General features: G+C 38.2%; 1 protein-coding gene and 1 long non-coding RNA gene across 3 annotated transcripts in view; one reads left to right on the top strand and one right to left on the bottom strand.

The window, feature by feature from the left end:
- The window catches only part of LOC115223760 (protein kinase C-binding protein NELL1), a 480,108-nt gene that overhangs the window by 348,641 nt on the left and 106,405 nt on the right, over positions 1–25,062 (bottom strand). The window lies entirely within an intron of this gene.
- On the top strand, positions 15,355–21,850 carry LOC118767117. Its single transcript, XR_005003014.1, has 3 exons — positions 15,355–15,365; positions 20,457–20,459; positions 21,678–21,850. It is a non-coding gene; the product is annotated as an uncharacterized LOC118767117 (long non-coding RNA).

Here is a 25,062-nt window from a genome sequence, read left to right on the forward strand (position 1 = left end):
ACTTTTTTATTAGCAAGGGACACTTGTCAATGCATAACAATCTTTGTAGTGCTTCTGTACTGAGAAAACTAATGAATCGTTTATTTTATATTTTTATAGCTATGCTACTTATGTTAAATTATTGTTTTGATTGTAAGGCTCAAATTTCTTTTCTCTTCTTCTCTGTTCTTTTTTTTTTACAGATAAGATTTTAGAGACTTTTGCAGTGGATGGTTTCAAATCTGAAGGCAGGGAAAATTTCCCTTGCTTCCAGTGGCTTCCTTATTCTTGCTCTACATCAGTTGTGAACAGACTGCAACCCAAGTGTCTGTGGGCAAACTGCAATCCAAGGGTCTTTTTTGTCAGCAGCTCCTCAATCACAGAGTTTAGCAGAGACACTGTTTTAGAATTACCTTTTAGAACTGAGATTTGGGCAGAAATTGCTGAAAAAAAACCTCTAATAAGATTGTTTAAATTTACTTTTGGAAACAAAATTTAAATATGTCAAAATAAAAATGTACGGAGATAATACCACAAACTTATATATCCAAAATACTGATTTTGAATTTTGGCACAAGGCCAGAAATTTTGAGATTTGTTGATTGCATTGACCACAGCGCTCAACTGGTACTTATTTTATTGACCCTGAAAGGCAAAGTTGACCTCAGCGTAATTAGAACTCAGAACATAAACTTATATATCCAAAATACTGATTTCAAATTTTGGCGCAAGGCCAGAAATTTTGAGAGAGGGGGCATGTTGATTGCATGAAACTCAGTGCTCAACTGGTACTTATTTTATTGACCCTGAAAGGAAGAAAGGTACAGTCGACCTCAGCGTAATTAGAACTCAGAACATAAATATGGACAACATTCTGCTAAGCATTCAGTCTAGCATGCTAATAATTCTGCCAGCTCACCATCTTAAATATATCCCATATATTAATAAAACATAAATGAGAAAAATATTGATTACACTGATAATAATCCACTTCACAGATGATGTAAGTATTACATGGCCAAGTACTTGAATAAGATGTATGTGCTCAAACTTTTTATCATCATCATCATTTATTGTCCAGCTTCCATCCTGGTTTGATAGTGTTTGATGATTTGGAGGACTAGATCATGCACTAATGTCTATTATGGTACGGTTTTTGTGGCTGGATACCCTTCGTGATGCCAACCATTTTGCAGAGTGTACTGAGTGCTTTCTTTGTGGCACCTGCACCAGTGATGATAGTCTGGTAACATGAAAGGCATAAACTGGCTTTATAATTGAAGGAGAACAGAAATTAGACTGGTTGATGATCCCAGATGGAGGAGTGAGAGATAGTAAGAAAAGAGGATGGGAGAGCATGGCAGAAAACAGGGGAGTGGAAAGGGAGTAGTCACAGGGTTGAGAAAAAGAGATGGACAAATGTGAAAACGTGACAGGGTGGGTTGTATATGGGAGAGGTTCAAGGGCTGCCCAACATTATACGGGGTGAATATAGAGAAAAGATGTAGGGTAAAACAGACAAAAAGGGAGCAATAACATAGGGTGGGAGAGACATAAAAGTGATCGACATTTACAGCATTTAAGTTTAAATTTGAGCTTGACAGCTTGACATGAGTGTCCAAGTCATTCTTAAGCATTAAAACTCCCAAACACACACATATAGACATATTATAGAAGAAAAACTCATTCTGGACAGCAGTCCTTGCTTTGAAACAAAAGTTCTCATTTGTTTAGTATGCAGTGTCACCAAACACCACAAGGCTTTTGCACATTTTATGACCAAATGGTTTGTTTTATTCACAGTGAAGTAATCATTTTTTGTTGATTAGAAGGACAGACATTTTCTAACCTCAAAAGCAAGTGTTTTCATACAAATAGTCTTCTTGACAGATTTCTCACCCTACTCCTACCAACAGCAACAAAACTCTACTACTACTACTACAAATACCACTACTACTACTACTACTATTACAACTGCTACTGCTGCTGTCACTACTACTACTACTACTACTACAACTGCCACTGCTGCTGCTGCTGCTGCTACTACTTCTACTTCTACTACTACTCATCATCATCATCATCATCATCGTAGAAATCATCAGAATTCTTAAGACACTGATTAAATTAGCCTGCCTTATAGCAATGTATTATTAAAAGGTGCTGAACATTTCATTAGCTCTCACATATAAAAGTGTCCCTCAGAGTTAAGGCAAAACAACGCTGTAATAAAACGTCCACAGAATTATATGCAACTGTTTAGACTTGAGGCTGTTTTACAGATGGCTGGTTGCATGTTAAACAAGAGTTTACTAATTATTTGCTCAAGGATGAACATATCTCTCTGCATTGCTATAATCTCCAGCTAATTATTGATTTTACAAAGAAAAAGGACCTTCCAAGGTTAATTACCCTGTGTTACCTACACTCCAAGAGTGAGCAGCAAATTAATCTCAATTATTATTCATTTCTTTATCCATTTCCCTCTTGACACACAATTGCCTTTCATAATAAGTCTCTCTCTCTCTCTCTCTCTCCTCATTACTTACTCTCATCAGAAGTAAATGAATTAGGAAAATAATTTACTCCCAATTTTACAATTCAGTTCGGCAACGGGCTGGCAGAATTGTTAGCATCCCAGGTGGAATGCTTTGTGGCATTTCATCTGTGTTTACGTTGTGTGTTCAAAACTCACCAAGGTTGGCTTTGCCTTTTATCATTTTGGGGTCTCTCTTTACTCTTTTACTTGTTTCAGTCATTTGACCAAAGGAGTGGCTGTGTGGTAAGTAGCTTGCTTACGAACCACATGGTTCTGGGTTCAATCCCACTGCGTGGCATCTTGGGCAAGTGTCTTCTACTATAGCCTCGGGCCGACCAAAGCTTTGTGGATTTGCCAGACGGAAACTGAAAAGAAGCCTGTCATATATATGTGTGCCTGTGTTTGTCTCCCCCAACATCGCTTGACAACCGATGCTGGTGTATTTACGTCCCCCGTAACTTAGCAGTTCAGCAAAAGAGACTGATAGAATAAGTACTAGGCTTGCAAAGAATAAGTCCTGGGCTCGATTTGTTCGACTAAAAAAGGCGGTGCTCCAGCATGGCCACAGTCAAATGACTGAAACAAGTAAACGAAAAGAGTATATTGTGGATGAAATACTGAGTGTATGAGAGTACAATGAAACATTAGTCCTTTGGCTCCTTCCCATTCAGATTACTCAGTCAAATGGTTTGCTTATTTATGCACCTTGATTTCAATTAATCATGCATTATCTTGTGCTGCAAAATTTCAATGATGTGATGGTTTATTTTTACCATGACATTGCAAAGTAAACGTGAGAGGCCAGATCTGGCCTGTTTAAGGGCTAAAGGGCTAAATTTGTTTTTAACCTAAAACTAGCAGTATTGCCTGGCATTGGTTGGGTTTGTTTCAACCCTTTTGAATTGGAATTTTTGAAAAGTAAAAATTTTGCATTATGTAGCTTGTTATTATCTTTAAGTGAACATTTTTCTGGTTGAAATACACTGTAAAATGGCAACACAGCAGTCAAAAAAATTGTAAAAAATAGGGATTTTCATAGAAAAAAAAGCACCTTTTTGATATAAATAACTTTTGGTGTTAACATGGTCCGATTAGAATTTTTCTTCTACTGAAGGAAGAGCAAGCCTTCTTCTATCATACTCTCAATTTTGGTCGACTTGTGCCGCAGGGTCTCAGAGGAGATAGTGTTAGTTGAAGGCTACCAAACCTGCCATACACAGACAACTTCAGCTTTATATATATAGGAACATACATTTTCCTTCTCACAAAAGTGGGGGTTTTGTCTTTGTTTTGATCTGTTTGAAGCATTGAAAGATTTGAAAATGTTATTTTTACATTGTTCAATTGAATCAGACCAGCCTATTAGCATGTTTCTCTTTTCAAGTGAAACTCACAAAAAAAAAGATGGGTTCAGCACAGGAAACCACTTATCCATTTAATGGTGCAGTCACTACTTACAAGAGATGTGTTGTTTTTGTACCTCTACTTGAATTGGATTGGGCCATGTGAGAGCTAAGTGCTGGAACACAGAGTTGGTTAGAGCATACGAACCACCAAGCTCAATGGCTGCTTACTCTTACCCTATCAACTTAGCCATCTAACACTCCAAAAGGCAAACATACAAGTAGCAAATATAAACATTAAAACACTATTTCAAACTTCTGACACAAAAAGCATGAACACCATAAACACTCCCTCTCTTTTCCTGGATTACTTTACACACACACACACACACAAGTACATTACAAAACTGACTTGATCTTATCATTCAAACATGAAGAGGTTTTATATATAATCTACAAACAAACATTTTCCTTTCTAGCTTTCACAAAGAAACAAACATTCTCTCTCAATGAAAACTATACATTTATTTAAATTAAGTTTAATAAACAAAAAAAAGCTGATACACAGAATGAACGTAATAAGGTTTTAGTTCCATGTGATGTGTGAGAAAGAGAAAGTGTAACTTTACACTTAAACGCTTTGGATAAAAGTATTGTCAGGCAAATTCTTCAATAAACTGAATGTCCATACAGTTAGACATTGGCCAATGAGGAATATGATATTTAGGTTATGCATAAGGTTGATGTAATGAAATTAATATAAGTAGAATGAAAAGTCCCATTATTGTCATAACAAAACTGTTCATTGGTTTCAACGTTTTATGAGTAGTATGGAGTTCTTGGCTATTTTGAGGAAAAGAGAAGTATGGTTGTTGTAGAAATAAGGTTGTGGTTAATAACTGGTGCTGTGGGTGTAGAGATGCACAGAGTTGTGTTGGAGAGAGAGAAGGAAAGAGAGGGAGAGAAAGAAAGAGAAGGGGAAAGAGAGAGCAGAGTTGAAAGAGTAGGGAAGAGAGAGTAGGGAGAGAGAGAGCAGGGGAATTTCTGAATTCTCCAAGGGAACCAAAACAACATAAAGATGATGAATGGCTTATAGGATTGCATATATCTCAGAGTTAGTGTTTGCTTTTGAGGGGAGGGTGAAGTCAATTACATCAACCCCAGCACTCAACTGCTGCTTATTTTATCAATCCAATAAAGATGAAAGGCAAAGTTGACCTTGGTGGGATTTGAGCTCAGAACATGAAGACGGATGAAATGCTGTTCAGCATTGCATCTGGCATGCTAATGATTCTGCTAACGATTCTGCCAACTCACAGCCTTGATGATGATGGAAGTGGTTTCAAATCCGTTACAAGGCTAACAAGCTTAGAGGAGGGGATAATGGAAGTCTGTTGGGGTTCGACAATGACATCAGTGATGCCGGAGGTAGGAGCGGAATCCAAAGGCAGACGCACAGACACGGCCACATGTTGGGCATGTAACAGCAGAAGTAGTGCTTGTCACTTCTGGTCCAGGCTCTTCAGGCACTTTTCCTCGAACAGCCTAACACCCTTTTGGACAGCTGGATGCCAGGCACCGCAGTCAGAGGCAAGCGATTCCCAGCCATGGGCTGAAATGCCACAGGCCTCAAGGGAAGTTTTCAGGCTGCCCTTGTATTGCCTCAGTGGCCTTCCAGGGTTTCTTGCTCCAGAAGCCAGCTCAGAGAAGAAGATCATCCATTCGGGTTACATGTCCGACCCACTGGAGCTGGGCCTTCATGATGAGGGCTTTGATTACGAGCATTTCACCTCTGCGAAGACCCTCAATGTTGGAGACTCTGTCCTCCCAGAAAATTCCCATGATTTTTCGCAAGCAGTGGAGGTGGAACTGGTCAAGTACTCGCATTTGCCTCCTTTATAGTGTCCACGTCTATAATAATAATTATTATTATTATTATGGTAGTGGTGGTTTCAAATGTGTCACAAGGCCAACAAGCTCGGAGGAGGGGGTACGTCAATTACATTGACCCCAGTGTTCAACTGGTACTTATTTTATCGGTTCCTGAAAAAATGAAAGGCAAAGTTGACCTCAGTGAAATCTGAACACAAAGTTGGAAGAAATGCAGTTAAGCACTGCGAGCTCACTACCTTGATGATGATGATGATGATGATGATAGCAGTAATAATAACCCACCCCTACCACTCCCACCACCAACATCCTTAGAATTCACAATTAAGTGAGTGGATATTGTTATCTGAAGTCAGTACAGTTTGAAATTGTCTGTGGTATATGTGTGTGTGTATATATATATGTGTACTAAAAATATTTTACAACTCGATACTTAAACTTAAAATATCACTTGCATCATGTATATAAACACACATATACAATATTTAATCAATATCTACTGCCTCAAGCAATATCACAATAATGCTCTCAGTCACAAGTTATATGATGACAAATATTGTGTTATCAGTTTCACCAAAATAGATATCTTGCTACAGATTATATCAAGGTTATTATCTTCTGTTGTTAATTAATTAAAGAGGAAGAGAACATAAGTTAAAACAACAGCTTTTATTTTTATTGTCAAGAACAGATATACAGAATAAGTGTCAACAGACTTGGCTCACAAGCTACAGTTTATATCGACTTTGATGAAGAGATATCACACGGTATTATGGTATTTTATTGTTGATATCAACATGCCACAGGTTACATCAACATGCTGCAGGCTTAAATGCAATTCAAATATCTATCTGCCTCTAGTAATATCTCCAGGCAGATATCTGTCTTGCACTTGTCACAGGTGACAGACATAAAGGAGATCACCTGATTCACAACCAGCACCAAATGCAGTTTGTAATAACAATGGAATAAGGAAAAAGAAAAACAAGGCAAAACAAACAAAAAGATGATTTCTTTGGTGCATTTCTCTTTGGTCTCAGAAGAATTAATACTTGAGAATTTCAACCAAACTTTTGGTTTAATATTATCTTTAATGCAAATCAATAAATCAACTGTTGAGGTGATTGCAAAGTGACGTTTGTGGTGCACTGCGACAGAAGTGTCTGCAGCAATTTCTAATGTACAAAAATAGAATAGAGATTGAACATGTTAATCTTAGCTTTAAATATGTCTGTCTGCATGTGTGTGAACATGTATGTGTGCACATGCGTGTGCATATATATATATATGCACTGACATATATATATTATATATGCACAGATATATATATATATATACACATATATATATGCACATACACACACACACGCACACACACACACACACACACATATATATATATAGAATAAAAATATTCTCACAACTTCCACATGAACAGGAAAGAGTGAGGAGAAAATGGAGAGCAAAACAAAAGACAGTGCATAGATGAAAGAATCACCAAGTGCCAGAAATTGGTTGGCTATTGATGTTATTGTGTGGTCAGAAAGCATGTAAGAGTGTTGTTGTGTGTGTGTGTGTATAAATATCGGTCAGATGTAAGAAAATTTGCTCTGTTATACTTTTATACAGTTAAGTAGTATATTCCTGATTATGGGATATAACTAGTCAGAAAGTTATCTTTGGTTTCATGTCTTCTATTGGACTTGGCAATACTGACGACCCTTCGGATGTGCTCTTTCTGACTGGTTATGTACCATAACCAGGAATATATTACCCGACAATATATGTAAACACATACACATGTATTTTATTAGTTAGTCATCTGCAAGTTAGGAAATAGGTACACTTAATATGAAAAATACAGTGGTTATTCCCATATTGCTAAGCAGTATGTCTGTTTCATGCAAATTATTGCATGACTATTACAGGTGGTGAGCTGGCAGAAATGGTAGCACGCCAGATGAAATGCTTAGCGGTATTTCATCTACTGTTATGTTCTGAGTTCAAATTCTGCTGAGGTCGACTTTGCCTTTCATTCTTTCAGGGTCGATTAAATAAGTATCAGTTACACACTGGGGTTGATATAATCGACTTAATCCCTTTGTCTGTCCTTGTTTGTCCCCTCTATGTTTAGCCCCTTGTGGGCAATAAGGAAATAAGAAATTATTACATGACCATAACCAATAACATACATACACACACACACACACACACTGCTTGTTGTTCCCTCACCTGTCTTTGTCCTTTGTTTTCTGTACATTTAAACTCTATACATACATACATATATATATATATATATATATATGTGTGTGTATATATGATGGGCTTCTTTCAGTTTATGTCTACCAAACCCACTTGCCCAGGGTGTCATGCAGTTGGACAACCAGGAATCATGCAATTGGGAAGCAAATTCCTTACCACACGGCCACTCCTGCACCTCGCTCTTGCTCCCCCCCCTCTCTCTCTCTCTATATATATATATATACACCGCAGAACATATATCCTTATTGCTCACATTTCATTGTGTCTCAGAGTCAGAAACCTAATTCTACTTCCTTAGAATCCTACTTCATTGAGATAACTTGAAGAATGATATTAGTTATTTTATAGCATACAAATAAGCAACAACTTCTTCTGTTATAGACACAGGCCAACCAAAGCCTTGTGAGTGGATTTGGTAGACAGAAACTGAAAGAAGCCCAGCATCATCATCACGTCCTCATTCTTTAACTTCTTCCTTTCATGCTGGTACAGGCTGGGCAGTTTGACAGGAGCTGGCAAGTCAGAAGTATATACCAAGCTCTACTGTCTACTTTGGCACAGTTTCTACTTATAGATGCCCTTCCTAATGCCAACCACTTTATAAAGTATATACATATATCATCATCGTCATCATCATTTAATGTCCGCTTTCCATGCTAGCATGGGTTGGACGATTTGACTGAGGTCTGGCGAACCAGACTCCAATCTGATCTGGCAGAGTTTCTACAGCTGGGTGCCCTTCCTAACGCCAACCACTCCGAGAGTGTAGTGGGTGCTTTTACGTGTCACTGGCACGAGGGCCAGCTTGTTGCTCTGGCAACGATCTCACCCGTATGGTACTCTTAGCGCTCCACTAGCAACGGATGCCATTCACCGAGTTTGTGAGTGTGCGTATTATATAAACAAAAATTAGAAAATGGAGATGTAGCATTAACATAATTTATTAACATAATTTATTAACATAATTTATTACCTGCAAAAATCCAACATATTCTCCTACACCTGATTTAATTTAGCCTAAAATATTAAATTACAATAATTAAAGCATTGTATTAGGCAAAATCTCATCAGAGGGGTACAAAAGATATGTCATTTGGTTATTAGGTGTTGTGTTTTCAAATCATATACGTAATAATAGATAGGTGTGTTTTTGTCCTTGTGTTGACATTGTGTGATAGCTGTAAAATGAGTGTCACCATCATACAAGTGGTGTCGTTCATATTCAAACTGCCATGAAAACATGTTCAGTCAAGGAGAAATGGAACCTTACTTGGAAACAGCTGAGGGTTGGTAACAGGAAGAGCAACCAGCCACAGAAAATCTGCCTCAACAAATTCCATCTGACTTATGCAAAGTATGGAAAGCTGGATGTTAGAACAATGATGAAACAAAGTGCAGGGGTCTATAAGATTCTCACCACCTGAATTTATTTATCTGTTTCTGAAGCCGTCATCTATCATTAATGACCATGGATAAATGTCTTAGTTGTTTACTTGTTCCTTCTTGAGCCATGCCTGGCTCATAAGGGCCGGTTTCCCGGTTTCCTTGGCGTATAGGTTCCCCACCTGGACAGGACCCGGTCCGTCGCAGGTGAGCTGCAAGATGCAGGAGGAAAGAGTGAGAGAAAGTGGTGGCGAAAGAGTCAGCAGAAGTTCGCCATTACCTTCTGCCGGAGCCGTGTGGAGCTTAGGTTTTTCGCTCATAAACACACATATCGCCTGGTCTGAGATTCGAACCCGCAATCCTATGACTGTGAGTCCGCTGCTCTAACCACTAGGCCATGTGCCTCCACTAATGATAATAATGACTTATAACCAGTAACTGTTGGTTACTGTGCTGTGTTAACAGCACAGGCAAGGCCAGAATATCCTCTCCAATGTGTTGTTCAGTTCTGTGTCCCCAGTATAGGGTGTCTAATAGGATCAAGCTTGGACAGTATCGTATGGTAGACAGATTGTTGTCCTTTCAGCATGGCTCCTTTCTCTGTGTCACAGACTGGTCCAAAAGAATAGTAGGGCTGATGTAATTTGGCACCAGCATCATCACAAGAATTGCCAGAACAACTCCTCACTTTTCCACAGGGTTTACTCCCAAAGCTTTTCCTATTTAATTACTCTTTACTCTTTTACTTGTTTCAGTCATTTGACTGTGGCCATGCTGGAGCACCGCCTTTATAGTCGAGCAAATCAACCCCAGAGCTTATTCTTTGAAAGCCTAGTACTCATTCTATCGGTCTCTTTTGCCGAACCGCTAAGTTACGGGGATGTAAACACACCAGCATCGGTTGTCAAGCAATGTTGGGGGGACAAACACAATCACACAAACACACACACTCACATATATACATATATATATACGACGGGCTTCTTCCAGTTTCCATCTACCAAATCCACTCACAAGGCTTTGGTCGGCCCAAGGCTATAGTAGAAGACACTTGCCCAAGGTGCCACACAGTGGGACTGAACCCGGGACTATATGGTTGGTAAGCAAGCTACTTACCACACAGCCACTCCTGCGCCTATAGTGTATTTAAGAAATTCTTCTCTGCTTCTTCTTAAATTAGCTGCAACTGAAATGTATTTCACACAACTGTGCTAGAAATCTCTATTGGCCATTAACTTTGGTAGATCACCAATTCCGTGTTGTATGTCTTTGCCAAAAACATCAACGTAGTTGGGTGGTTTTTGTTCTCTGTTCGGGTGCAGGAGTCTCCACAATGTAACATCTGATACATGCTGTTGTTCAGCATGAGAAAGCAATTACTGATTAATGAAATTGTAAAATTAGTTAAGTAGAAAAAACAAGTTATAATAATTACTTCTTCAATTAGAGAATTAGTAATAATAATAAATGTTAATACTGATGTTGTTTAAGTAAATAATATTCTAATACTATTAAATTGATTGATATTAAAGTACTTGTTACAGCTGTTTTTAGCCCCAGGTCAGTCCTGATCGAACAGAACAATGATCAAAGGAATTCCAGCCATGACCATACCATCTTTTTTATTTATTTATTTGGGTAAGGCAACGGTGTGTGGTTAAGAAATTTGCTTCCCAACCACAGGGTTTCAGGTTCAGTCCTACTGTGTGGAATGTTGATCAAGTGTCTTCTGCTATAGCACCAGACTGATCAAAGCCATATGAATGGATTTGGTAGAAGGAAACTGAAAGAAGCCCAACATGTACACACACACACGCACACACATATATTGTATAAAGGGTCGTGGGTAAGGCGAGAACAATGCAAAGTAAGGCAGATCACAAGAAAACAAATATATGAATTAATGTAGACTTACCTTGCATTCAATATTTTAAGGTTATGATCCCATTTTCAAGAAATTAACGAATGTTATTGGTGTGTGTGTGTGTGAGCATGTGTGGAGTGGGCATGCATGGAAAGGCTGCTACAACAACCAGCTGGCTTCATGTAACTTTCTCCTGTTGTTGATATTTGGTTTCCTTTGGTGTATGAGGATGACCTCAGAGATTCTAAGGTTGCCCTGATGTGCACTGTGAATTGTGGTAAATGCCAGACCCGGGAATTCACAGTGCACATCTGGGCAACACAGCACAATAGGGGCGACCTTAGAATCTCCAAGGCTATCCTTATACGCCAAAGAAAATCAAAATATTAACAACAGAAGAGAGTTACAGGGAGCTAGCTGGTTGCTGTAGCAACACCTTTCTGTGCATGTCCACTCCCCACATGCACGTTGGCAACATTCACTAATTTCTTGAAATTAACCCTGAAATATTGAATGCAAAGTTAGTTTACATTTCTTGTGATTTGCCTTGCATTTACTTTGCATTGTTCTGGCCTTACCCACAATCCTTTATACAATATATTCTACACAATGCTTCATAGTAATTACTCCATTATATATATATATATATATATATATATCACTGTGACTGACCAGGCTATCAGATGTTGCTACACATCGCTGGTCACAATGCGCTTCGCATTGTTTTAGCTTTCAAATGATGCCACCCCGCTGGCTAAGTGAGCAGGCCAACAGAAGAAAGAGTGAGAGAAAGTTGTGAGGAAAGAGTACAGCAGGGATCGTCACCCCCCACCACCCTGCCAGAGCCTCGTGGAGCTTTTTTAGGCGTTTTCACTCAATAAACACAGGTATGGGAATCGAAACTACAATCCTACAGCCGCGTATATATATACATTATATATATATACATTATATATATATACATACATATATATACATACATACATACATATATACATACATATATATACATACATACATACATATATACATACATACATACATATATACATACATATATACATACATACATATATATACACATACATATATATATATATACTAGCAGTATCGCCCGGCGTTGCTCGAGTTTGTAAGGGAAATAATTATATAAGCATTTTTAGAGATGTAAAATATAATAGCCATCTCAATATGGCTAACCATAAAGGGGGAGGGGTGTTACTGTAGCTTTTTACGTTCTGAGATTTAATAATAAATTTTAGAGAGTTACTTCCCTTATATATGTCAAAAATGGATTAAAAATGGGAAAAATTGATGGTAATTTTTTTTTAAATCGTAGACTCATCGTAGATGCGCGCTAATACCCAGACGGTCTCGATATGAATCACGACTATAAGATACCCGGGTTTTGGTTAAACTGCACCGCAAAATGTGGGAGTAGTTAGGAATCTAAATAGTAGGAGACAGACACACAACCTCACTTTTATATATAAAGATTTCCTCTATTTACATAATATTGAGGTCTCTTTCTTTCTTTTGTTATCTTACTGTTTTTACCAATATACATATATATATATATAAATATATATATAGTTACAGAGATGTACTTGCATAGCAAGTGACTTGATCTGAGATCGTGTGCTGGAACAAAAACAGTTGCAGCGTTGAAGGTGTTTATAAGCCATTTAAGAAACACACAAAAACCGTTAGATTCACTTCAACATTAAATTTAATTTGCCAAAATATTTTCGTCGCTTTGAGACCGCGACCTGTTAGCACGATATTTTTGTCAGTGAACAGGTCGCGGTCTCAAAGCGACGAAAATATTTTGGCAAATTAAATTTAATGTGGAAGTGAAGTAACAGGTTTTTGTGGTTTCTTAAATGGCTTACAAACACCTTCCACGCTGCAATATATATATATACACACATATATATATGTATGTATGTATGTATGTATGTGTGTATATGTGTATGCATGTATGTGTGTGTGTGTGTGCGTGTCTGTGCTTGTGATTGTCCTCCACCACTGCTTGACAACGAATGTTGGTTTGTTTACATCCCTGTCACCTAGTGGTTTGACAAAGGAAACAGATAGAATAAGTACAATGCTTACAAAAATAAAACTGGAGTTGATTCATTAAACTACAATTCTTCAAGGCATTGCTCCAGCATGGCCACAGAGCAATGGCTGGAAAAGCAGAAGAATAAAAGAATTGAGGGGGACCTCTACATGGTAGCTAGACCTGGTAGAAATAGCAGCAAAATTTCCCCCAAATCACACCTTACTGTCTTATCTATGTATATATGTATGTATGAGCCTATGAGGGAGACCCCTACATGGCAGCTAGACATGGTAGAAATAGCAGCCAAATCTCCCTCAAATCACACCTTACTGTCTTATCTTTCTGCTACTTGGATATAGGTGTTACATTCGTCTAAAAAAACTTTCCTGTCACACACTCACGCACACGCACACACACACACACACACACACACACACACACACGCACCGTCACACACACACACACGCGCACACACACACACACACACGCACGTTAGCTTACAATTTTATTTATATATTTGCGTGTGTATGTGTGGAAAGAGGAAGTGGGAGGCAGAGTGAAAGAATCACTCACCACAGTAAGTGAATTAGTTTCATTTTATTCGTTGCCCACTGTGTGTGTGCGTTTGCGTGTGGTGTAAACCAGACTAAGAAAGCATTTGACACAACACCAGAATGTGAGTTTTCTGTAAATTTTGCTTAATTGGAGTTTAAATTTTAAAACTGGACCTGGCATAACGCGATGCATTGTACTCTTAAAATGCCAGGTAAATTGTAATTGAAGAAATCCTATATTGTAGATTTGTATAACTCCCAAAGGAGGCAGATAAAATCTGCCTTTTATAATAAGAGATATATATATACACATACATATATATAAATATATACATACATACATGGCTGTTTTACCCACTAGACTGTATGGTCACAGTCTAATGGGTAAAACAAGCAAAAGATAATAGAATATTATGCATATATGTGTGACTGTGGCTCTTTGTCTTGACAGTGTGTAGTGGCTATAAACAAGAATCATTATTGTGCAGGCAACCTATTGTTTGTTTCCAATTTTCTGTGAAAACATATTTAAACCATTGGGAAATACGACCTTCCTTGGAAACAGGGATGCTGACAGAAAATAGATGCAGTTACAGAAAATCTGTCTCAATGAATTCCATTTCACCTAAGCAAGCACAGAAAAGTGGATGTTACAATGATAATGGCAATGATGATGATGTATCTTAGAATCCATTATTCAATGTGTTCTTCTTTTTGCGATTTGCAGGAAATTTGACTGTTATTTCACAGCAGGTCAAGTGACCACAAAGAAGCTCCTTTGATGGCTTAACTGAATCCTACCAGTAATTTATGATGGTCAGCATTGTAGATTAAACACCTACAGTCAGATTTAATTTTATACCTATGATGAGGATTAATTTCTTATCCAATTAATTTGGGAGATAGGGGTTGATGTCACCATCATCATCTTTTAATGTCTGTCTTTCATGCTGGTAGGGATTTTACAGTTTGAGAGGATTAAAAGGGTCTGAGGATCCACTGTCTACTTAAGCATAGTTTTTGTAGCTGAATGCCTTTCTTAATGCTAACCACTTTACAGAGTATATTGGGTACTTTTTTACATAGTCCCCAACATTAGTGAGGTCATCTTGCAGCTCCAAAGACTAAGATCATTCCCTTCAGCTAATTAGGGCTACAGCACTATAAGTAGTGGTGGTGTTGGTGTAGTAGTAGTAGTAGTAGTAGTGGTAGTAGTAGTAGTAGTTGTAATAATAGTAGTATTGTGTTAGTAGTAGTGATGGTGGTAGTAGTAGTAGTAGTGTTGTTCATGGTGGTAGTAGTAGTGTTGGTGGTGGTGGTGGTGGTGGTGGTAGTAGTAGAGTAACATTCCTTTACATCCTGAGTTCCAGAGTTGCTCAAGTTGATTTTTGCCTTTTATCTTTCAGAAGTTGATATTATCTCTCTATATATAAATGGCAAAATTTCTGTCTGTGTGTGCGTGTCCTTTATACAAATCCACAATTTTTCAGTTAGAGGGCTCACACTTTCTATGGTCATTCAAAACCGTCCAAGAGTGGTGGTGCACATCTTTACATTTCCCCAGTCAATCCGCAAAGCCATTAAAAAATCAATAGAAGTGACTTTTTTGTGAATTTTCTATCCAAGACCCAATTAAAATGCCCGAAACTTGATACACCAATTGAATGCCAGCTACCTGTATGTGATTGGTCGGAGATTTAGACAGTACTCACGTGTATGTGTGCATGCATGCACTAGCTGAATATATTTCCTTTTGAAAAATCTTGAAGCTAATGCCACAACATGGCCATAATCCAAGAAATAAAGTCAATTTAAAGTAGGAAGGTAAAAATAACCTCAAAAAGAATACTTTGTTATAGAACTACTCAAATATCTCATTCTCTTAGTTTAATTTCCAATAGAACATAGGTGGGCTGTTTAGCCGGTTATCTTACTTGGGTTAACAATGCATATATCACTACACCATTGATATATTTATTCGTTCCTTCTCGAGCCACGCCTGGCTCATAAGGGCCAGTTTCCCGGTTTCCTTGGCGTATAGGTTCCCCACCTGGACGGGACGCCTGTCTGTCACAGGTGAGCTCCAAGATGCAGGAGGAAAGAGTGAGAGAAAGTTGTGGTGAAAGAGTCAGCAGAAGTTTGCCATTACCTTCTGCTGGAGCCGCATGGAGCTTGGATGTTTCACTCATAAACACACACATCACTCAGTCTGAGATTCGAACCCGCGATCCTTCGACTGCGAATCTGCTGCTCTAACCACTAGGCCATGTGCCTCCACATTGATATATTTAAGGGTTTAATCTATAATACATTCCTTAGAAAAGCAAAAGCATAGGGAAAGAATTAGCTCAGTGGGTGTGTAATCAGTTAAGACCCTTACTATCTTTAACTATTGCCTTTTATCTGTTTCAGTCATTAGGCTGTGGTCATACTGGGGCACTATTTTGGAGAACTTTTAGTTGAATGAATTGACCCCAGTACTTTTTTTTATAAAAGCCTGGTACTTATTCTATTGGACTCTTTTTCTCAAACCATTAAGTTATGGGGATGTAAACAAATGAACACCATTTGTCAAGCGGTTGTGGTGGAGGACAAACACACACACACATGTACAATGGGCTTCTTTCAGTTTCCTTCTACCAAATCCACTCACAAGGCTTTGGTTGGCTCAAGGCTATTGTAGAAGACACTTGCCTAAGGTGCCACAGAGTGGGACTGGAACCATGTGGCTGGGAAGCAAGCTTTTTACCATGGGGCCACGCCTGCCCCTATAACACTATGTCGTCATAAATATTATAGAATGGAAATAATATGAATGATAAAACCTGGAGCATTTTGTTTCAATAATTTATAGGTGATCAATACTCTAAGTAATGATTGCTTATCTAGTGTAGAAAAATATTTACTTAGTATTATTCCCCATCTTTGCCACCCACAACTCAACATACTTGTACTTTTGATTCCTAGTTCTCTCTTTCTCTCTCCACACACACATACATACTCACACATGCTGTAAATTATTTAAGGCTAATACTACTAAGTGGCATTATCTGCCTTTAGTCTATATAACAGGAAAATGTACTGAAAATAATGTAATATTTTTGAATGAGGTTACAAATAGTAAAAACACACACACACACATTCACACACACACACACACACATAGATATACATGCAGGCATAGCAAGAGAGTTGTGAACAGAGAAGGGGGTCCTGGCTGGTTTTGGGAAATGGGGAGGAGTTACAAAGAAATCATAGAAGTTGCAGGCAAACTTAAAGAGGGATAAGAGTGGATTAGGGAATGCGCCCTTTTTAAAGCCTAGCCAGGCTCATGGGCCCGTTTTCCCGGTTTCTGTGGCATATGTGTTCCCCAGCTGGACGGAATGCCAGTCCATTGCAGCATTACTCATTTTTACCAGCTGAGTGGACTGGAGCAAAGTGAAATGAAGTGTTTTGCTCAAGAACACAATGCGTCACCCGGTCCAAGAATCGAAACCACAATCTTACGATCATGGTGCTGACACCCTAACCCCTAAGCCACGTGTCTCCATGGATTAGGGAATAGGAGTTGAGAAAAGGAAAGATTAGATTGGTGGAGAAGAAGGCTTGTAGGATAGTGTGCTGGAAAAGGGAGTAGGGTGGCATGGGTGGATTGTCGGTGAGGGAGATGGAAAGGCTGTTGGAACTGGAATGGACATAGGATGAAAAGAGAGAGGTGCAGTTGATTTGATGGAGATGGATGAGGACAACTTGGATTGGAGTGAGAGGGTGAGTAACCTGACGAATAAAGAGCTGCCCCATTTGTTGAGACTGGGCTTCAAAGTCGTGATTATATTTTGCAGAGTGGTCATGGGAGGATTTGAAAGTAGATGGCATGTTTGGTAAGGAGCTGTGTAAGAGGTTGTAGGGTGGAAGTTGGTATGTTTATAAGAAATAAGAGTAGCAAGAAAGTTATGCACTTTTCAAAAAGTTATATATTGTATTTTGGAGCCTGGTGCAGCCTAGTGGCTTGCCAGGCCTCAGTCAAACCATCCAACCCATGCCAGCATGGAAAACGGATGTTAAATGATGATGATGATGATGATGATGATATTAGAAGCAATGAAAATGCAACAGCTGAAAAGTCTATAACAATTATATTTCATCTCAAAAGCAATAATTTACAAAACTTGGAAAACTGACAAAAATATTAATTAATAGCACTGCTAACACAAGCGGGCACAGTATTGACTTATAAGCTCTTAATCATCATCAATGTTTAACATCTGTCCTCCATGCATGCATGAGTAGGATGATTGGCCAGGTAGAAGACTACCCCCAGGCTATTGTGCTTTCTTTGGCAGGATTTTTACAGCTGGATGCCCTTCCTGACACCAATCACTCTGTAGAGTGGACTCAATGCTTTTTACTTTTAATATACTTGGTAATATATTATGGTTGCATGATGAAATGCAGTGTCCCTACTAGCAATTAATATGTACATACCAGTTGCCAAGAATGTATTTATATGTAAAATTGGTACATCCAATCATGTTACACTGCTATATAAGGTGGCGAGCTGGCAGAAACGTTAGCGCGCCGGGTAAAATGCTTAGCGGTATTTTGTCTGTCATTACATTTTGAGTTCAAATTCCGCCAAGGTCAACTTTGCCTTTCATCCTTTCGGGGTTGATAAATAAAGTACCAGTTTTGCACTGGGGTCAATGTAATCGACTTAATCCCTTTGTCTGTCCTTGTTTGTCCCCTCTATATTTAGCCCCTTGTGGGCAGTAAAGAAATATATATATTTGGTGGCTATTTAAGCACTGTGTTCATGGATGGTTAATTGGTTTGTTGTGGTACTGAAGAAGGAGTCACAACTCTTGAAATATGCAAATACACCTATTGACTATTCCTCTATCTTTGATCGCATTGATCACAAAAATGTATTTGTACACAAAACATTGTAACAAATTAGTGCTGGCTTTAACTTGTATAGAATATCCGTAGAGAAAACTTTAAAAAGTGAAAAACATTAATGTAACAAAGGAATATGTGTTGTACAAATAAAACATGATATTGACATCATAAGAATTTTGAAACTTCAAGAACGAGAAATAATTCTGTTATGGAACAGTGAATCTCAAATAAAATAAAGCTATGAACAATAACATGTAAATATCAGGTTAAAATCTCTTTGGACAGAAGTAAAAGGTTTTTACAAAGTATTGTTTATAGCTTTTTTGCTTCGAGATTCATTGTTCCTAAAATATTATAATTTACAATATTTGCTCATTTCAAGAAAGACATTTTCTAAATTTTGGAACTGTTGAAATTCTAGGAATTTGTTGATGAAAATATGTTTAGTATATGCTGAATATGTTTTGGGGCTTATTCAAACTGCTAGAATATTTTTGCATCTTGGTACCATAGTCTCAGTTTGACCAAACCCTTATGAGAGGAATTTGAAAGACAAAATCTGTGTAGAAGCTCATTGAATATAACAATATACGTATGTATGAGTGAGTGTATGTGGGTGTCTGTGTCCTCTGCCAAAGTATTTCAGAAAGGATTTAGATAATAGCAAGAAAGTTTTAAAGAATATTTGTTCAGCACTGAGCTAAAGACACTCCCTTGTCACTGATGCCCTCAGAAATGTAATGAACCAGTAGATAACATGCTGCAAGTGTGTAACAAATAGCATGATTTTTTTATTATCCAAGGGAAAGGCAAAAGGGGCCAATCCAGCTTGGCACCAGTGATGTTGCAACACATTTCTACAGCTGAGTGAACTGGAGCAGCGTGAAATAAAGTGTCTTGCTCAAGAACACAGCACAGGGCCCAGTCCGGGAATCAAACACACTACCTCATGATTGTGAGTCTGACACTCTAACCACTGAGCTATGCGCTTTCACTAAATATAATACACACACACACACACAGACACATACACATATATGCAGACATTCATATTCAATGTACCACCATTCAATGCTGATAAGCTGCAAGTAAATTGTGTCTATGACCCAGTTTTCATAGCAGTGTGGCAACTTAACATTTCATTTGAATTTTCCTACCTTTAACTTTAACTAAAGCCATTCTCTTTGAGACTTTCCTTTATGACTTACTAAGAAAAGGAAGTTCAATACTTGTGCCTTCTTGCAGGACCTGCATGACATGGAGAGTGGGGAAAGAAAAGAAGATATAATGAGTCATGTATTACTGCAGTAGGAAGCAGTTTGCAACAGAATGGACTCTGCTCAAGGCACCAATTGTGAAACTTGTTTATTTTTTAAATCCAGTACTTCTGGTCTCTGGGAAATATTTTATTATGCATTTATTGCACAGTGGCAAACGATTCTAAACAGGTAGTGGTGGTGGTGGTATTGGAGGTGATAGTAGTGTTAAAACATGCATGAAATTGAGTCTAGTAAACATGAACTAGTACAAACAATCTAACAAGTTTCAGTACAGTTTTTATTTTACTAAGTTCACTCCACAAAGTTTGGAAGTTAGGGGATGACTCAAGGAAACACATGTGTAAGTGTGTGTGTGTGTGTGTGTGTGTGTGTGTGTGTGTTGTGGCTGAGTGGTTCAGAAGTATGTTTACCAATCACATGTTTTTAAGGTTCTATCCTACTGTGTGGTACCTTGGGCAAGTGTTTTCTTTTATAGTCTTGGGAGCCAACCAAAACCTTCAAAGTGGATACAGTAGACAGAAATTGACAGAAACTCATTGCATGTGTGTGTGTGTTTCCTTGTTTTGACATGGTGTGATAGTTGTAAACAGACATTGACATCACACAAGTGGTGTCATTCATTTCCAATATTCTGCAAAAGAATCTCTTGCTAAGGGAAAATATTACCTAGCTTAGAAACAGGTAAGGATTGGCAACAGGAAAGGCATCCTGTCATAGAAAATCTGCCTCAATGAATTCCATCTGACCGATGCAAGCATAGTAAAGTGGGCATTAAAATAAAGATGTTTGTGTACAGTTATATATAAATATATACATATATGCATGTATGTATGTGTGCATGTATGTGTGTGTGTGTATATATATATATATAATATATATATATATATATATATATACATATATATATACAAAGTATGGGGGTTTAGTTCACAGGTGATCTAAACAATTAGATACGCTATGTAAGTGCTGTAACGGATTACTAGGGCTGCAAGGCTATAGCCGAGATGATAGTTATGGAACCATTGCAGATTTCAGTTAAAGAGGACAACAAACATTAAAGCAAGGCAAACATCTCAAGTCATACAATATTATTATTGGAAAAAATTCGAAAGATTATTCGAAATATATATACACAAATTAACGTCTACCTTTTTAATATAAGAAGGGAATAGTTTATTCTTCATAATTCTATGAATGAAGATAAAAATATAAGAAGTTTCCTCAGAATGAATGCTTCTGTATTACAGTTTAACTAAAAATATATTTGTAAGGTCAGCTTGACAATGTATAACAAAAGTAAAAATGAGAGAAAATAAAAGAAGCAAACATATATTACTTCAATCTTTTGTATAGAAAAAAGTTTTAGTGCATACATTTTTAGGTGAGTGCATTTGTGTGGGTGTGTGTGTGAGAGTGCGTGTGTGTCTATGTATATGTGTATATATACACATATCTCCTTGATGGGTTTAGTTGAACAAATTGACCCCATCTGTAAATCTCACAACAAGAGATATTCAGCAGCAGTACTTTGGAGTAAAGATTATTTGCTAACATAACATGGCAGTCCTGGTTTAGGACTCTGCTGATGAAGAGAATTAACCCAGAAAAGAGAAATAACCCAGAAATCGTGATACACGGATATTGTTTTGAGCTGAGTGGCGGTGCTAGATTCCTTTGCTTGAAAACATAAGGACACAGATCGTGTCTATAACCAGCTGGAGATGATGTCTCCTGGGGCTAAATTACAGCAACATTCGTCCTAAACCAGGATTTCCATGTTATGTTGGCAAATAATCTTTACTCCAAATTGACCCTAGTACATATTTTTCTTTGTTTAAGTCTTATACATATTCCATTGGCCTTGTTTATCTGAACTGCTATGCTACGGGGATGTAAACAAACCAACACGGGTTGTCAAGTGGTAGGGAGATAAACACAAACACACACAAAGGGCTCCCACACTCGTACAGCATTGGTCAGCCAGTGGCTATAGTGGACAACTGAACTCAAAGCCACATATTTGCAAAGGGAGTTTCTTGATCCCACAGACATACCTGTGTCTATGTGTGTGTATGTGCATGTGTGTGTGTGTGCATGTGCACAGAAAATTGCAAACATCTTGAGCATGAGCGTTACCAGCATTGCCTTACTGGCACCTGTGCCGGTGGCATGTGTAAAAGATTCGAGTAAGGTCATTGCCAGTACTGCCTGACTGGCCCTCGTGCTGGTGGCACGTACAAGCACCCACTACACTCTCGGAGTGGTTGGCATTAGGAAGGGCATCCAGTTGTAGAAACTCTGCCAGATCAAGATTGAAGCCTGGTGCAGCCATCTGGTTCATCAGCCCTCAGTCAAATCATCCAACCCATGCTAGCATAGAAAGCGGACGTTAAACGATGATGATGATGATGATGATGATACTGTACTAGGTTACTTATCAAAGTACAAAAGCAACATTCATTGAGCAAACATTCTGTAGTTAGAATTCCATTCTTGTTATTTCGTGAGAGGGTCACCACTTCTCATATTTTACCTCTTTTTTTTTTATTTTAGTTTTGGCAGAAACCCAGACAGATTGAGTATGTTCATTCTCAACATTTTACAATCACTCAAAAAACATATGTGAATAGTAGAACTAGTAGCTTTTATTATTTTTTGGACATTGTTAAATCTCAGAATAGTTTGTGGGATGAACACAGCGTTAGTGTGAAAACTAAAATAAGTGTCTACAAATGTTGTAGTTTGAGCACACTTTTGTATGGGTCAGAAGCATGGACACCCTACTACAGACAAATAAAGAAACATGAAACCTTTCACATGTGCTGTCTGTGCAATATCAAATGTTAAAATCTTAGGAAAATGTGATATCTCCAGTATCAGAAGCATGTTAGAATAAAAGATGACCACATTCTGAAAATTCCTTTATATAGCCAACAAGTAGAAGGATGCTGCAGTAAAGGAAGACCCGTCCTTAAGTATAAGGATAAGTTGAAGCAATCACAAAAGTGTCTACAGTTTAATTTGACATCTTAGGAAAGTCATTGCCTGGATTGATCTGCTGGTGTAAAATGTTTCATGATGTATCAAAACAATTTGAGTTGAAGAAACAGAACAATAAAAGAATTTATATCTTGCAATCAATTGACACATTTGCTCAATCCCAGGCAAAATCAAAATCCTCAATATCTCCATTGTAACTTCATAGCAAAATCCACACCTGGACTCAAATTACATTCACACATTCATCATAAAATAGGTGCAGCCTTTTCTATTTTTAAAGTTGTTTTTTTCTTTTTCTTTCTCTCGTATCTTTTTTAAAATCCTCTCCATTAAACACTTATACATCGAAACCGATAAGAGTGACCATCATACTTCTACCAGAATTGTTAACACATCAGACAAAATGCTCAGCAGCCTTTCATCTGTCTTTGTGTTCAGAGTTTAAATCCTACTGCAGTTTACTTTGCCTTTCATCTTTTTGGAGTCAATAAAATAAGAACAAGTTGAACAGAGGAGTTGATGTAATCGACTTAGCCCACCTTTAGAATAATTCTGGCCTTGTACCAACATTTGGAACCAATATTATTATTATTATTATTTTCATATCTGAAATCTGCTTTCAGCAAATTCCCAGTAAGGACTAAAAGGAAGTGAGGAAGAGGGAAAAAAACAAAAACAAATACAAATACAACAAGAAAACCTCACTAAACAATACCTATTTTAGTACAGACAATGGCTATGGAAGTAGGTTAACTGAAAAGGAAGCATTATGTTGGGCAGAAAGCATTGAAACACTCAATAAAGACTCACAAATCTGCTGTCTAAAGTCCATTAATGGAGACCAGATGGAAGATGTGCAAATTTTTCACATTATAGATGCAAACATGGCTGTGTGATAAGACACTTGTTTCCAAATCACAGGGTTCTAGGCTCAGTCTCACGGCAGGGCACCTTAGGCAAGTGCCTCCTATCGGCATAAGGCATGATATTTTCTTTGTCGTGGGGCTTATCAACTACATTGAACACCCCCCCCCTGCTTAATAAGTACTTATTTCATCAACACTGAAAGGGTAAAAGTAAAATTGACCTCAGCAGCAGCATTTGAGCTCAGAACACAAGTTGGTCACAAGCGATCTTGCCAGGTTACCTTGAACAACAAGAAAAATAGTAGGTGTAGTGGTAGTAGTAGTCGTTTTTATATTAATTTTCCCTTTCTGTTTTTATACTCGCATGGACTGGGTGAGATTTCTTGCAACAATATCCTATGGCTGCATGTCCTCCTGATACCAAGCCTTGTCTCTCAAATAAGGTCCTATATCCCACATCATTGAACACTGAACTACTGCTGGACTTGAAATGGTGTCAATGGGAAGACACACAGAGATACATACATGTGCATGCACACACACACACACATACACACACACACACACACACATGCACACACACACACATGCACACACACACACATACACACACACACACACACACATGCACACACACACACACACACACACACACACCACACACACACACACACGCATGCATGCATGTGCACATATTGTCTGGCGGTTGATTTGTTTGTGTTTCAAAGACTAGGGGAAAATATTACCTTCCCTTGAAAAACAAGAGAGGGTTGATCACAAAAGGAGCATCTTCTTGCAGAAAATCTGTCTCAACAAATTTCATTTGATCCATGCAAGCATGGAAAAGTGAATGTTAAATCAATGATTTTACATGTGCGTATACACACACACTCACACTATACTGTTTACTGAATCACATTTTACACTCACGCCCCGTGCTAGTAGGGTATTAAGAGCACCATCAGGGCGTGATCATTGCCAGAGTGGCTATCTGGCCTCTGTGCTGGTGGCATATAAAAGACACCATTCGAGTGTGATCGTTACCAGTATCACCTTACTGGCACCTGTGCCGGTGACATGTGTAAAAGATTCGAGTGTGGTCATTGCCAGTACCACCTGACTGGCCCCATGCCGGTGTCAC

Source organism: Octopus sinensis, linkage group LG2 (assembly GCF_006345805.1).
Source record: "Octopus sinensis linkage group LG2, ASM634580v1, whole genome shotgun sequence".
Lineage (NCBI taxonomy): Eukaryota > Metazoa > Mollusca > Cephalopoda > Octopoda > Octopodidae > Octopus > Octopus sinensis.